We start from the raw sequence: 16,530 nt of genomic DNA on the forward strand, positions 1-16,530 counted from the left end.
GCCAAAACATATACAGGAGAGTTGGAATGTATACCCAGCAACTCAGATGTGCAAAAATGTTCTCCAGAATTGAACTAAACTAACCCCCAGGAACTTCCCATCCAGCTGGGTAGTGGGGGGAGGAAATGCAGACACACAATTCATGGTGCCAATGGAAAGAGATCTGCCTCTTTGGGTAAATGCTGAGTCTTGCATGTTTTAACTTCATTTCCCCTCCCCTTACATGGGAGGTGTCTAGGAGCTGTCAGATTGGAGACAATAGAGCCTTGGACCTGTCTGTGCTCATTCTCCCGAGTGCTCACTATTTTCTGCTAAGGAGTGACTGGCCTGGAATAATCCCTCCACTTCTGCGTTGCTGGATGTTGAAGTGCAGTGGGTCCCTTCTGGTCTTTTAAGGACCTCACTGGTTGCACCTGTTGTTGGGAGCCATAGTCCTAGCTATTTTTTTTTTTCTGGTTGCAAAGCTCCCCCCTACCCCGATTATGCATCCTCTTCATTCTAAACAACAGATCTCTGGTGGCCCACTGGTCCTCTCTACCCCTTTCATTTTATATTTTATGCGTGCCAGGCCAGTTGTGAAGAAACAGAAGTGCTACATTAGGTTCATAAGCTTTGAGATCTCCCTCCCCTATCACCTGGATGTCAGATTGTTCCAACAACAAGGTGAATGCAGGTTTTCTCCAAGGGGGCTTCATATCTTCCCATTCTGTTCTGGGCGAGGAGGAGCCCTCATTGTTTTGGTAGTGTCTACCAGGCTCCTCTGTTATCTGTCCACTTGCTCCTCTCCTTGATGGGAACATTCTTTATATCCTAGACTGAGTTCGTTTTACTCATGACCCATGGTAAAACCCCATGCTTTGCTCTGAATATATAAAAGGAGTTTCTGGTGTTTGAATATGCTTTCTTCTCTGATAAAGCCTCATTTCTGTGACTTTTAATATTTTAACTTAATTTTTATTTTATATTGGAGTATAGTTGATTTAGGGCTTCCCTCATAGCTCAGTCAGTAAAGAATTGAGACCTGGGTTCAATTCCTAGGTTGGGAAGATCCCCTGGAGAAGGAAATGGCAACCTACTCCAGTATTCTTGCCTGGATAATCCCATGGACAAAGGAGCCTGGTGGGCTACAGTCCATGGGTTTGCAAGAGTCAGACATGACTTAGAAACTAAATAGTTGATTTACAATATTATGTTAGTTTCAGATGTACAGGAAAGTAATTCAGTGATACATATACATATATCCATTCTTTTTCAGATTCTTTTCCCATGTAGGTTATTACAAAATATTGAGTAGAGTTCCCTGTACTATACAGTAGACCCTTATTGATTATCTATTTTGTATATCATAGTGTGTTTATATGTTAATCCTAAACCCCTAATTTGCCTCTCTCCCACCTTTCTCCTTTGGTAACCCTAAATTTGTTTCTGAAATTTGTGAATCTGCTTCTGTTTTGTAAAGAAGTTCATTTGTAACATTTTTTAGATTCCACATATAAATGACATCTTATGATATTTGTCTTTCTCTGTCTGACTTCACTTAGTATGATGATCTCTAGACTCATCCATTTTGCTGCAAATAACATTCTTTCATTTTTCAATGGCTGGTAATATTCCATTTTATATATGTACCACACCTTTTTTTATCCACTACTCTGTCAATGGACATTTAGGCTATAAAGAGGACTGTTGTCTAACAAGGGTTCTTAATAATTTTCTCACATGGTGGCCTTCTGTAGCAATCTGATGGTGCCTATGGGTTCCCTTCTTAGAATAATATGTTTAAATAGGTTAAATAAATTACATAGGATTACCAAGGAAGCCAATTATATTGAAATGTAGTTATAAAATATTAGAAAATCATGATAGAATGATATTTGTGCTTCTTTATCAATGCATTAAATGATAAGATCTAATTGCAGGTCTAGAAACCACCACAATTTTGAAGTCATGATGAGGGAAAATATATCTTTGAGATAGCTACAGCATTATTAATTTGACATGAAAATGTGATTTTTGTTGATGACAATGTCATAGATGTGGCTAAAATTACTGTGGTTTGTTGCCTACTGTCAAAATGAAAGTAAATGCTGATTTTTGGTGAGAGATGAATGAAAGTTGAGATGCATTTTTGCCCTTTGTGTAGTTTTCTTAACTGTGAATCCCATTTAAAAAAAAAATACACATACACACACAACTCATATACAGACTAAAAAAAAAAAAATCAAAAACAAAATCTAATCTGACAGCCAAAGCTCAGCAATGACTTCCAGTACTATTGTAGCTGCATCCACTCTCCCATGAATAGTGGAAACCTACAGATTTGGTGAACCCCAGGGCATCAAGATTTACAGGGAATGAAAGATTCATTCACATAATAGTTTAAAAGTGCTGATAGCCATTACATTATTTATGGGCACTGATTTGTTTTCTTTTCCATCTCCTTCATTAGACAGGACACTAGTCCTTGAGGGCAGGGATTGTGTCATCTTTGTCTCTTAGGAGCTAGCCTGATACATGGCAGGAGGTCAATAACTGTCTAATATATGAATGAACAAATCAACCAGCTTTGCCAGCAAATCAGCAGGACCTAGCAGCATGTTGAGCCATTCATTATTTACCATTCAGCTCCTCTTCACAATCCAAGTGTTGCAAGCTTACCATCAAAGTCTTTTTCCCTCATCTCAACTCCAATGCATTCCAACCTTCAGCTTTTAGTCCCCCTTCCCTTCAAGACATATACACAAGCACATATACACATACAACAAAGGAGGATGAATCACTTAACTAACATCAATCACCACAAAACACTGGTACTTCCTATTCATTCAATACATGATTATGATGCTCTTACTGTGTACCAAGCTCAGAATACAGAGCTGAGGATACAGAGGCAAGTAAGCCAGACATGGTCCACACTCCTCCATCTTGGAGTTTACAGTCAATGGCAATGACATTTGAATTGTGTTCTATACCTCCATGGCTTCATGGAGTGTCCTCAGAGGATGATACTGGGAGACAAAACTGTCAGAGGTCTAGGTCCCCTTCACTACTTCATCCAGAGTAGCTACAAGTTTTGTTTATTTTATATAGCGAGTTCCATTTTTTGAAAGAGTTTCACAGCTAAGAAATGTTTGAAAACCACTGCCCTAGTGGAAGACCTTGGCACTAGCAGAGATTTGAGGCTCAACCTCTGAAAATCTACCTTCTTGAAATGATAAAGGAAGAGCTTGTGGTTTTCAGAATTTAACCCAAACAAAGAAAAGCTCCTCTCATCCTAAAAGTCTTCAGGGAAGGAGATTCTAGAAGGCAACGTCCTTGTCCCCTTGGATATGTAGGCATCAGAACCTATCTGCCTTTGACAAGGGTAGAGGAGGGGGCTAAAAGGAGAGCAACTGTATGGCCTCTGTCCCTAGTCATGGGCCCCAGCCGCAGGACTTGCAGGAAGGAGATGTGGATTTTGCAGAGAATGGAATTTCCAGAGTGGTCGTGCCACAGACGCCAAGCTGATGCCTTCTTCCTGGCACCCTTCTTCACTTCTCTGCCTTTACAAGTGAGATGGCAGAAAGAATCAGGAATGCAACCTCACTAAGGCCAAAATGTAGTTAATTCCTTTGATGGCTGGAAGTCAAGACCAAAACTTTTAATGCAGAATGGTGCCCTTTTGAGACTGTCTTCTTTAGATGGGGAGTACAAATTGGCAGAAAAAAAGAAAAGGAGCCTGTGGAGACTGTGTTTGGAAACATATGAGGCACGTGGTGGGAAAACTTTTTCTCCACGAGCTGCCTTCTCAAAGACTGCATTACTTCATTTGTTCTTAGGGAAAATGTGGAAACAAAGAATCGGAATTCGATTGGTTAAGCAACTGCCTTCTTCCATGACCATCTCACCCTAAGCCTTGGAAAAAGTCAGACAGTGATAGTGGCCCAGTCTGAGTGATGAGGGTAAGGATATAATAGGACTGAGGCACAATGGTTGACACATAGTAGAAAAAGAAGTAATTGCTTGCTCATTCATTCAACTATTTCTTGAGAATCAATTATGTGTCAGGTGCTGTGTAAGGTGCTGGAAATAAAAAGATATTGGAATAGTCTGCCATGTTGGAGCATGGAAAAGTTATCATAGCTCTGTAAATTTTAGTTTGCTCATTTTTAAAGTCCAGTTTATCTGAGTAGCTCCCTCATGGGGTTGTTAACAAGTTAACAAGCTGAGTTAAAGCCCAGGTATGCTCAACTGAAATATTTTACAGATTTTATATGAAGAATAGATTTTTCTCTACCCACTTATCAGCTTAAACATGGACAGTAGCTCACCGTGTGTTGGAGAAGACTCTTGAGAGTCCCTTGGACAGCGAGGAGATCAAACCAGCCAATCCAAAAGGAGATCAGCCCTGACTATTCATTGGAAGGATTGATGCTGAAGCTGAAGCTCCAATACTTTGGCCACCTGATGCAAAGAACTGACTCATTAGAAAAGACCCTGATGCTGGGAAAGATTGAAGGCAGAAGGAAAAGAGGACGAAAGAGGATGAGATGGTTGGATGGTATCAACGACTCGATGGACTTGAGTTTGAGCAAGCTGGACATGACTGAGTGACTGAACTGAACTGTAGATTACCAGGCTTCTCTGTCCATGGGATTCTCCAGGCAATACTGGCAAGTGTTGCCATTCTCTTCTCCAGAGGATCTTCCTGAGCCTGGTATCAAACCTCGGTCTCTTGCATTGCAGATGGATTCTTTACCATCTGAGCCACCAAGAAATCCATATTAATAAATATTCCAGGAAAAACATCAATATGAGGAAATGAGGCAGGAGATGTCCAGGGACTATTACGCTGGCTACAGAATCTCTCTGTAAGGATTTGCCTCTAGATATCAACCTATGAATGTGGCCAGATCGTGGCCAGGGATTTACTGCTCCAGTTTGTTAGTGGGCCTGAATTTCACAATTTCAGCTGCTTTCTGAACTGATGAAATTCCAGCACAGTTAGTTGTTTGTTTCCTAATTGATTTTGATGCTCATGACCATCATGTCTATACAAAAACTCAGATCCTGGCTCCATCCAGAAACTACAACATCAGTGGTATTTTTCTCAAGAATAGGGATCTTCAGTCCCTAAGGTTTGTGGGTCGTTCTTTAGTTGGAGTCTGCCCAATGAGTGTCTCTGTTTTAGTACTCTTACCTGCCCTATTGAACTCAGGTATTGCCATGCAACTTGGTTTGAACAATGAAGTTTGAACATGTCACATTCAGGTGGAGGTTTTAACAACCAGTGTGAGGTTTGCCATATTCCCTTTTCCCTCTGTTACATCAACTGCTCTGTTCCAGATAGTAGCTGATCTATTAGCCCAGACTCTGGAGTGAAGATAATACCGACTAGAGGTTCAACCAAGCCATGATGGGCACAGAATATGAGTGGAAAATAGTCCTTTGTGGTTCACAAGTAGAGATTTTGGAATTATTTGTTACTGCAACATAACCTCACCTATTCTGACTGATATAACAAGTGCTGAGGAAATGTTAATTCTTCTTCTTAAGCAGAATCTCCCTCTTTCTCATTTTACATGAAATCCCAATTCATCATAATAGTGAAAATTATCAGCTGGTAATTCAACTGGTTGCTTTATCTCCACCAATAGTTTTCTGCCTATTAATGAAGCCCATTTTTCAATTAAAGTTCTATGTAAGACTTCAATATATAAAACAGATAAAAGCAGTAGTTTATTAATATAAATTTGATAACCCAAATGTGCTAAGTCACTTCAGTCATGTCTGACTCTTTGTGACCCTATGGACCATAGTCTTCCAGGCTCCTGTGTCCATGAGATTCTCCAGAAAAGAATACTGAAGTGCATTGCCATGCCCTCCTCCAGTGGATCTTCCCAACCCAAGGATTGAAACCACATCTCTTACGTCTCCTGCACTGGCAGTCGGGTTCTTTACCACTAGCACCACCTGGGAAGCCTAATAACCCAAATTAATATTCACTTATCATAAATAAAAAGTAATAAATATGACTGTTTTGATAAATACAAACATTTGAAATAGGAAATTATGATGCAGTTTTATCAATTCATTTGTACAAATGAATTTGTTTTGGTTGTACAGTAGTAAGAATATTCTGACCTATTAAGATGAATATTTGCAAATGGTAGTTTGTATTCCATCATTCAACAGCATGCTATGGATTTATACTCTTTGATTAAATTGTATGGTAAATGAAGTCTATTTTGAGCTCTGCACATAAGTAAATCTACCCAGCAGTTCAAGTTAAAGCACTGTTGGCCTCAACGTCTTAAAATTTAGTATATATAACATTTTTAATGTGTGCATTGTTTTTAGTTACAGTTTTTTAGATATAAATTTTAAGCTGTTTACAAATATCTTTAAATGATATTCAGATTGATTTTAGAATTCCTGGGCTATTTAATCAAAATCCTGGGAAGGAATAAAAAATATTTACTTGTTAATCAACTTAGTTCAGTCACTCAGTCATATCTGACTCTTTGTGACCCCATGGACTACAGCACACCAGGCTTCCCTGTCCATCACCAACTCCCGGAACTTGCTCAAACTTATATCCATCGAGTCAGTGATGCCACCCACCCATCTCATCATCTGTCATCCCCCTCCCCCTGCCTTCAATCTTTCCCAGCACCAGGGTCTTTTCCAGTGAGTCAGTTCTTCGCATTAGGTGGCCAAAGTATTGGAGCTTCAGCTTCAGCATCAGTCCTTCCAATGAATATTCAGGACTGATTTCCTTTAGGATTGATTGGTTTGATCTCCTCGCAGTCCAAGGGATTCTCAAGAGTATTTTCCAACACCACAGTTCAAAAGCGTCAATTTTTTGGTGCTCAGCTTTCATTATGGTCCAGCTCTCACATCCATACATAACTACTGGAAAAACTATAGCTTTGACAAGATGGACCTTTGTTGGCAAAGTAACATCTCTGCTTTTTAATATGCTGTCAAGGTTGGTAATAGCTTTTCTTACCAATTAATACATCAGTATTTTCCAAGCATCACTCATTTATTGGGTTGGACAAAAAGTTCACTTGGATTTTTCCATACCATTTACAGAAAAGCCCAAATGATATTTTTGGCCAACCAATTATACACTACCTTCACTATTTTTGCTATATCCATAAACCACTTGTCCTATTATTTACTCTTTCATGAAATTGACTCACTTTTTAAAAAAGCATGGCCAGAGAGGAGCTAAGATGGTGGAGGAATAGGATGGGGAGACCACTTTCTACCCCACAAATTCATCGAAAGAACATTTGAATGCTGAGCAAACTCCACAAAACAACTTCTGAATGCTAGCAGAGGACATCAGGCACCCAAAAAAGCAGCCCATTGTCTTCAAAAGGATGTAGGACAAAATATAAAAGATAAAAAGAGAGACAAAAGAGTTAGGGACAGAGATCTGTCCAGGGAAGGGAGTTTTAATAGAGGAAGTTTCCAAACACCAGGAAACCCTCTCACCAGTGGATCTGGGGGAAGTTTTTGAATCTCAGAGGGCAACCTAATCAGGAGGAAAAATAAATAAAACCCACAGATTACAAGTCTAAAAGCAACTCCCAGCAGAAAAGTACCCTAGATGCCCGCATCCGCCACGAGCAAGTAGGGGCTGAACGGAGAGGAGCGGGCCGCATCGCTTAGGGTAAGAACCGGACCTGAATGCCCTGAGGGCAATCTGAGGGAGCTAATGTGAGACAGCAACTTAAACTGTGGGATAGCAAGAGAGAGAGAGAAATAACCCCCGAAAAGTCCTAACCTAAGGCACAGCCAGCCCGTTCGCAGAACAAAGGACAGAGAAGAGCTAGCCGGATGCGGACGGGCCCATCCCCCGCCGGAGGCAGGAAGCAGGGGGGAGGCGGGTGCCAGGCCAGAAAGGGGCAAACCCGGTCCCAGAGAGGGCATCCCCTACCAAACTGAAAACCAGCTTCCAGTTTCTAACCAAAGACTTCCTGAGATTCTGGATGGTTGATATCTGCTGGGAGGGTTACAGCCAGAGATCAGCTCCCCAGAAGAGACACAAGACACACCGGGCCGGTGAGCCCAGAAACTGAGGCTGGGACGGGGAGGGGAGAAGTCACGCTGCATCTGAAGAGAGTGTGCTCATCAAGCTCCTGGTTCCCTGAGCTGCTCGGACGGGGAAGGCACAAAACGCAGTCCCAACCGAATCTGCGCCTTTGTGGAGTACCCGAGAACCTGAACCTGAGCGGCTTAGGCCTGGGAAGTGCACGCAACTCAGGGCCCGCTCCCTGTAGAGCAGCCTGGAGCCTGAGCAGTGTAGGCGGGGAAAGCACACACGCCGTGAGCGGGGGCAAACCCAGTGTGTCCAGAACACTGCAAGTACTCCCCACACATGCCAGTCATATTTGTCTGCGGTGCCCCCGCCCCACTCGCCACAGCACGACTGAACAAGCAATCCTAAACAAGAGACCACCTCCATCCACTTGTGTCAGGGAGGAAATTAGACACTGTAGAGACCTGCAAACAGAAGCCAAATAAACAAAGGGAACCACTTTAGCAGTGACAGGTGCAACAGATTAAAATCCCTGTAGTTAACACCGATTACACTGGAAGGGGCCTATAAATATTGAGAAGTATAAGCTGGAAAAAGGAACTATCTGAAACGGAACTGAACCCACACTGCCCACAACAGCTCCAGAGAAATTCCTAGATATATTTTTACTATTATTATTATTTTTTAATTAAAAAAGTTTTTTTTCTTTTTTTTAAAGTCCTCTGCTACTCCTCTATTACTCCTTAATTTTCATTTTTATAACCCACTATAACCTTGCAAAAAAAAGGACCCTATTTTTAAAGTGAACTTCATATATATTTCTTAAATTTTTTGTGTTTTTGTTTTTTTTAATATTGTATTTTTAAGAGTCTAACCTCTACTCTAGATTTTTAATCTTTGTTTTTCAATATTTGATGTCAATTTTGGACATTTAAGAATCCAATCTTCAGTACCCATTTTCACTCAGGAGTGTGTTTACTGGTTTGATTACTCTCTCCCCCTTTTGACTCTCCTTTTTCTCCCCCAGATCACCTCTATTTCCTCCCTCCCCCTTCTCTTCTCAATCCAATTCTGTGAATCTCTGTGGGTGTTCTGGGCTGCGGAGAACACTTAGGGAACAGAGTACTGCCTAGATCTGTCTCTCTCCTCTTGAGTCCCTCTTTTTCTCCTCCTGCTCACCTCTATCTCCTTCCTCCCTCTCCTCTTCTTCATGGAACTCTGTGAACCTCTCTGGGTGTCCCTCACTGTGGAGAATCTTTTCACCACTAACCTAGAAGTTCTATTATCAGTGCTGTATGGATGGAGAAGTCTTGAGGCTACTGGAAGAACAAGACTGAAATCCAGAGGCAGGAAGCTTAAGCCCAAATCCTGAGAACACCAGAGAACTCCTGACTACAGGGAACGTTAAGTAATAAGAGATCATCCAAAAGCCTCCACACCTACACTGAAACCAACCACCACCCAAGAGCCAGTAAGTTCCAGAGCAAGACATACCACGCAAATTCTCCAGCAACACAGGAACATAGCCCTGACCATCAATATACAGGCTGCCCAAAGTCACACCAAACCCACAGACCCATCTCAAAACTCACTACTGGACACTCCATAGCACTCCAGAGACAAGAAATCCAGCTCCACCCACCAGAACACCGACACAAGCTTCCCTAACCAGGAAACCTTGACAAGCCAATCGTCCAACCCCACCCACTGGGAGAAACCTCCACAATAAAAACGAACCACAGACTACCAGAATACAGAAAGGCCACCCAAAACACAGCAATCTAAATAAGATGAAAAGGCAGAGAAATACCCAGAAGGTAAAGAAACAAAAAATGCCCACCAAGCCAAACAAAAGAGGAGGAGATAGGGAATCTACCTGAAAAAGAATTTAGAATAATGATAGTAAAAATGATCCAAAATCTTGAAAACAAAATGTAGTTACAGATAAATAGCCTGGAGACAAGGATTGAGAAGATGCAAGAAATGTTTAACAAGGACCTAGAAGAAACAAAAAAGAGTCAATTAAAAATGAATAATGCAATAAATGAGATAAAAAATACTATGGAGGGAACCAACAGTAGAATAATGGAGGCAGAAGTGAGGTAGAAGATAGAATGGTGGAAATAAATGAAGCAGAGAGGAAAAAAGAAAAGAGAGTCAAAAGAAATGAGGACAATCTCAGGAACTTCTGGGACAATGTGAAATGCCCCAACATTCGAATCACAGGAGTCCCAGAAGACGAAGACAAAAAGAAAGGCCATGAGAAAATACTCGAGGAGATAATAGCTGAAAACTTCCCCCAAATGGGGAAGGAAATAGTCACACAGATCCAAGAAACCCAGAGAGTCCCAAACAGGATAAATCCAAGACAAAACACCCCAAGACACATATTAATTAAATTAGCAAAGATCAAACACAAAGAACAAATATTAAAAGCAGCAAGGGAGAAACAACAAATAACACACAAGGGGATTCTCATAAGGATAACAGCTGACCTTTCAATAGAAACTCTTCAGGCCAGAAGGGAATGGCAGGACATACTTAAAGTAATGAAAGAGAATAACCTACAACCCATATTACTGTACCCAGCAAGGATATCATTCAGATATGAAGGAGAATTCAAAAGCTTTACAGACAAGCAAAAGCTGAGAGAATTCAGCACCACCAAACCAGCTCTTCAACAAATCCTAAAGGATCTTCTCTAGACAGGAAACACAGAAAGGTTGTATAAACATGAACCCAAAACAACAAAGTAAATGGCAATGGGACCATATGTATCAATAATTACCTTAAATGTAAATGGGTTGAAAGCCCCAACCAAAAGACAAAGACTGGCTGAATGGATACAAAAGCAAGACCCATATATATGCTGACTACAAGAGACCCACCTCACAACAAGGGACACATAAAGACTGAAAGTGAAGGGCTGGAAAAAAATATTTCATGCAACTGGAGACCAAAAGAAAGCAGGAGTTGCAATACTCATATCAGATAAAATAGACTTTAAAAAAAGGGTGTGAAAAGAGACAAAGAAGGATGCTACATAATAATCAAAGGAACAATCCAAGAAGAAGATATAACAATTATAAATATATATTCACCCAACATAGGAGCACTGCAATATGTAAGGCAAATGCTAACAAGTATGAAAGGGGAAATTAACAATAACACAATAATAGTGGGAGACTTTAATACCCCACTCATACGTATGGACAGATCAACTAAACAGAAAACAGAAAATTAACAAGGAAACACAAACTTTAAATGACACAATGGGCCAGCTAGACCTAATTGATATCTACAGGACATTTTACCCCAAAACAATCAATTTCACCTTTTTCTCAAGTACACACGGAATCTTCTTCAAAATAGATCACATCCTGGGCCATAAATCTAGCCTTGGTAAATTAAAAAAAATTGAAATCATTCCAGTCATCTTTTCTGACCACAATGCAGTAAGATTCTATCTCAATTACAGAGAAAAACTATTAAAAATTCCAACATATGGAGGCTAAATAACACACTTCTGAATAACCAACAAAGCATAGAAGAAATCAAAAAAAGAAATCAAAATACACATAGAAACAAATGAAAATGAAAACACAACAACCCAAAACCTATGGGACACTGTAAAACAGTGCTAAGGGGAAAGTTCTTAGCAATACAGGCTTACCACAAGAAACAAGAAAAAAGTCAAATAAATAACCTAACTCTACACCTAAAGCAACTAGAGAAGGAAGAAATGAAGAACCCCAGGGTTAGTAGAAGGAAAGAAATCTTAAAAATTAGGGCAGAAATAAATGCAAAAGAAACAAAAGAGACTATAGCAAAAATCAACAAAACTAAAAGCTGGTTCTTTGAAAAGATAAACAAAATTGACAAACCATTAGCCAGACCCATCAAGAAACAAAGGGAGAAAAACCAAATCAACAAAATTAGAAAGAAAATGGAGAGATCACAACAGACAACACTGAAATACAAAGGATCATAAGAGACTACTACCAGCAGCTCTATGCCAATAAAATGGACAACTTGGAAGAAATGGACAAATTCTTAAAAAAAGTATCACTTTCCAAAACTGAACCAGGAAGAAATAGAAGATCTTAACAGATCCATCACAAGCACGGAAATCGAAACTGTAATCAGAAATCTTCCAGCAAACAAAAGTCCAGGACCAGATGGCTTCACAGCTGAATTCTACCAAAAATTTAGAGAAGAGCTAACACCTACCTTACTCAAACTCTTCCAGAAAATTGCAGAAGGTAAACTTCCAAACTCATTCTATGAGGCCACCATCACCCTAATACCCAAACCAGACAAAGATGCCACAAAAAAAAGAAAACTACAGGCCAATATCACTGATGAACATAGAGGCAAAAATCCTTAACAATATTCTAGCAAACAGAATCCAACAACATATTAAATAGATCATACATCATGACCAAGTGGGCTTTATCCCAGAAATGCAAGGATTGTTTAATATCCACAAATCAATGTAATACACCACATTAACAAATTGAAAGATTAAAAACCATATGATTATCACAATAGATGCAGAAAAAGCCTTTGACAAAATTCAACATCCATTTATGATAAAAAAAAAAAAAAAAAACTCTCCAGAAAGTAGGAATAGAAGGAACATACCTCAACATAATAAAAGCTATATATGGCAAACCCACAGCAAACATTATCCTCAATGGTGAAAATTTGAAAGCATTTCCCCTAAAGTCAGGAACAAGACAAGGGTGCCCACTCTCACCACTACTACTCAACATAGTTTTGGAAGTTTTGGCCACTGCAATCAGAGCAGAAAAAAAATAAAAGGAATCCGGATAGGAAAAGAAGAAGTAAAACTCTCACTGTTTGCAGATGACACGATCCTCTACATAGAAAACCCTAAAGACTCCACCAGAAAATTACTAGAGCTAATCAATGAATACAGCAAAGTTGCAGGATATAAAATTAACACACAGAAATCCCTTGCATTCTTATACGCTAACAATGAGAAAACAGAAAGAGAAATTAAGGAAACAATACCATTCACCATTGCAACGAAAAGAATAAAATACTTGGGAGTATATCTACCTAAAGAAACAAAAGGCCTATATTTAGAAAACTATAAAACACTGGTGAAACAAATCAAACAGGACACAAATAGATGGAGAAATATACCGTGTTCATGGATTGGAAGAATCAATATTGTGAAAATGACTATGCTACCCAAAGCAATTTATAGATTCAATGCAACCCCTATCAAGCTACCAACGGTATTTTTCACAGAACTAGAACAAATAATTTCACAATTTGTATGGAAATACAAAAAAACCTCAAATAGCCAAAGCAATCTTGAGAAAGAAGAATGGAACTGGAGGAATCAACCTGCCTGACTTCAGGCTCTACTACAAAGCCACAGTCATCAAGACAGTATGGTACTGGCACAAAGACAGAAATATAGATCAATGGAACAGAATAGAAAGCCCAGAGATAAATCCACGAACCTATGGACACCTTATCTTTGACAAAGGAGGCAAGAATATACAATGGATAAAAGACAACCTCTTTAACAAGTGGTGCTGGGAAAACTGGTCAACCACTTGTAAAAGAATGAAACTAGAACACTTTCTAACACCATACACAAACATAAACTCAAAATGGATTAAAGATCTAAATGTAAGACCAGAAACTATAAAACTCCTAGAGGAGAGCATAAGCAAAACCCTCTCCGACATAAATCACAGCAGGATCCTCTATGACCCACCTCCCAGAATATTGGAAATAAAAGCAATAATAAACAAATGGGACTTAATTAAACTTAAAAGCTTTTGCACAACAAAGGAAACTATAAGCAAGGTGAAAAGACAGCCCTCAGATTGGGAGAAAATAATAGCAAATGAAGCAACAGATAAAGGATTAATCTCAAAAATATACAAGCAACTCCTGCAGCTCAATTCCAGAAAAATAAATGACCCAATCAAAAACTGGGCCAAAGAACTAAACAGACATTTCTCCAAAGAAGACATACAGATGGCTAACAAACACATGAAAAGATGCTCAACATCACTCAATATCAGAGAAATGCAAATCAAAACTACAATGGGGTACCATTACACGCCAGTCAGGATGGCTGCTATCCAAGTCTACAAGCAATAAATGCTGGAGAGGGTGTGGAGAAAAGGGAACCCTCTTACACTGTTGGTGGGAATGCAAACTAGTACAGCCGCTATGGAGAACAGTGTGGAGATTCCTTAAAAAACTGGAAATAGAACTGCCATATGACTCAGCAATCCCACTTCTGGGCATACACACTGAGGAAACCAGATCTGAAAGAGACTTGTGTACCCCAATATTCATCACAGCACTGTTTATAATAGCCAGGACATGGAAGCAACCTAGATGCCTATCAGCAGGACGAATGGATAAGAAAACTGTGGTACATATACACTATGGAATATTACTCAGCCATTAAAAAAATACATTTGAATCAGTTCTAATGAGATGGATGAAACTGGAGCCCCTTATACAGAGTGAAGTAAGCCAGAAAGATAAAGACCAATACAGTATACTAATGCATATATATGGAATTTAGAAAGATGGTAACAATAACCCTATATGCAAGACAGAAAAAGAGACACAGAGGTAAACAACAGACTTTTGGACTCTGTGGGAGAAGGCAAGGGTGGGATGATCTGAGAGAATAGCATTGAAACATATATATTATCAAGTGTGAAACAAATCGCCAGTCCAGGTTGGATGCATGAGACAAGTGGTCAGGGCTGGTACACTGGGATAACCCAGACAGATGGGATGGGAAGGGAGGTAGGAGGGGGGTTCAGGATGGGGAACACACACAAATACATGGCTGATTCATGTCAATGTATGGCAAAACCCACTACAATATTGAAAAGTAATTAGCCTCCAACTAATAAAAATAAATGAAAAAAGTAAAAAAATCATGGCCTCATCCTAAGCAATAATATTTCTGAAATAATGAGTCTGATATAATGTTTTTATTTTTCAAACATGTATAAGAAAATACATGAATTTGAAAAAAAGTCTGTTTACCAGCTTTCATGTTGCATTTGCTATTGACAATAAATACTATATGTACAGAAATATTAACCACAATCTAAAGTAATTTACTTGACTGTGTTCTTTTCATATAATTTTGTGATAATTTTTAAAAATAATTCTGAATTATTCTGATTTACATTTTGATATATTATCACATACATACAACCTATGTTTCATTTGAAAGTTTCCTGAAAAAGAATTAGAGTGCAGAACTTTTTACCATAGTGTAAAAAGAACCAGGGAAACAGATTTTGTGCATGGAATGAAGCATGATAACTGTTAGGGCAACAGAAGGATGCCTACTAATATTTAGGCTACACATCTAAAAGAAATTCACAAAGTATGTAGTAGCAGTAAAGTACTTAATCTAAGAAAGTAAACATGTCTGCAAGAATTTTTACTAGCCACAATACACGGATGCCATGTGTAGATAAAAGAGTTGCATTAGTTTCTTGCGTTTTTAAGGACAGTAGCATCAGATACTTTTGAAATAGAGGATGTAATGAATAGAGGCCAAAAAAGTAGAAAGTATCTCTGTTACAAATTGACTTCACTGATGATATATACTGATGCTTCAAGACTTTTTTGCCTGCTTCAAACCCTGACCATTAACAGTATTGAAAGGCCACTCTATAAAAAGGGCAAATGTGAACACAGTGAGAAACAGAAAATCTCTGGGAAATGTTCTAAGAGAAAATGAAAACAAACAAAATGGTCCACATTAATGTCCAAACTGGCAAGTTATGCACTGAGTCCTCCACGGTAGAAACTCATAAACATCAGATGCTCTTTTGTCCAGCTCTACAACAGAGCAACAGCAGGAAACACCTGGAAAACAACTTGGAAATCCATGGGTTGGCTAGCTTTTTTATTACCTTCTTCTTTTGCACTGCAAGACAGCCTGGCTTTGACTCCACCATCTCGAAGTCTCCTGCCACATGTGATACTTGATGGAATGACATTGCAATCTTTTACTGTTTTGGTCACTGGGTCTTCTAGGAGGGGACTTTGTTCTTCTACATGTGCCATTCTTATATAGAGTGGAGTTCCATGAACATTGGCCTAGGAGGTCAGCAAAATAGCAGTATTAAATCTCTCACACATAACACCAGGAGAATGAACTAATATTGTTTGTAACAGTGTAAAATTGGAATCAGCCTAAGAAATTATTAATTGGTGAATGGATAAAGTGTGATATATTCTTACAATGAAGTGAAAGTGTTAGTCGCTCAACTGTGTCCGACTCTTCGCAACCCCATGGACTGTAGCCTGCCAGGCTCCTCTGTCCATGGAATTCTCTAGGGCAGAATACTGGAGATGGTAGTCATTCCCTTCTCCAGGGGATCTTCCCAACCCAGGGATTGAACCCGGGATTCCCACACTGCAGGCAGATTCTTTATCCTCTAAGCCACCAGAGAAGCCCAATG

This window comes from Dama dama, chromosome X (genome assembly GCF_033118175.1).
Source record: "Dama dama isolate Ldn47 chromosome X, ASM3311817v1, whole genome shotgun sequence".
Taxonomy (NCBI): Eukaryota; Metazoa; Chordata; class Mammalia; order Artiodactyla; family Cervidae; genus Dama; species Dama dama.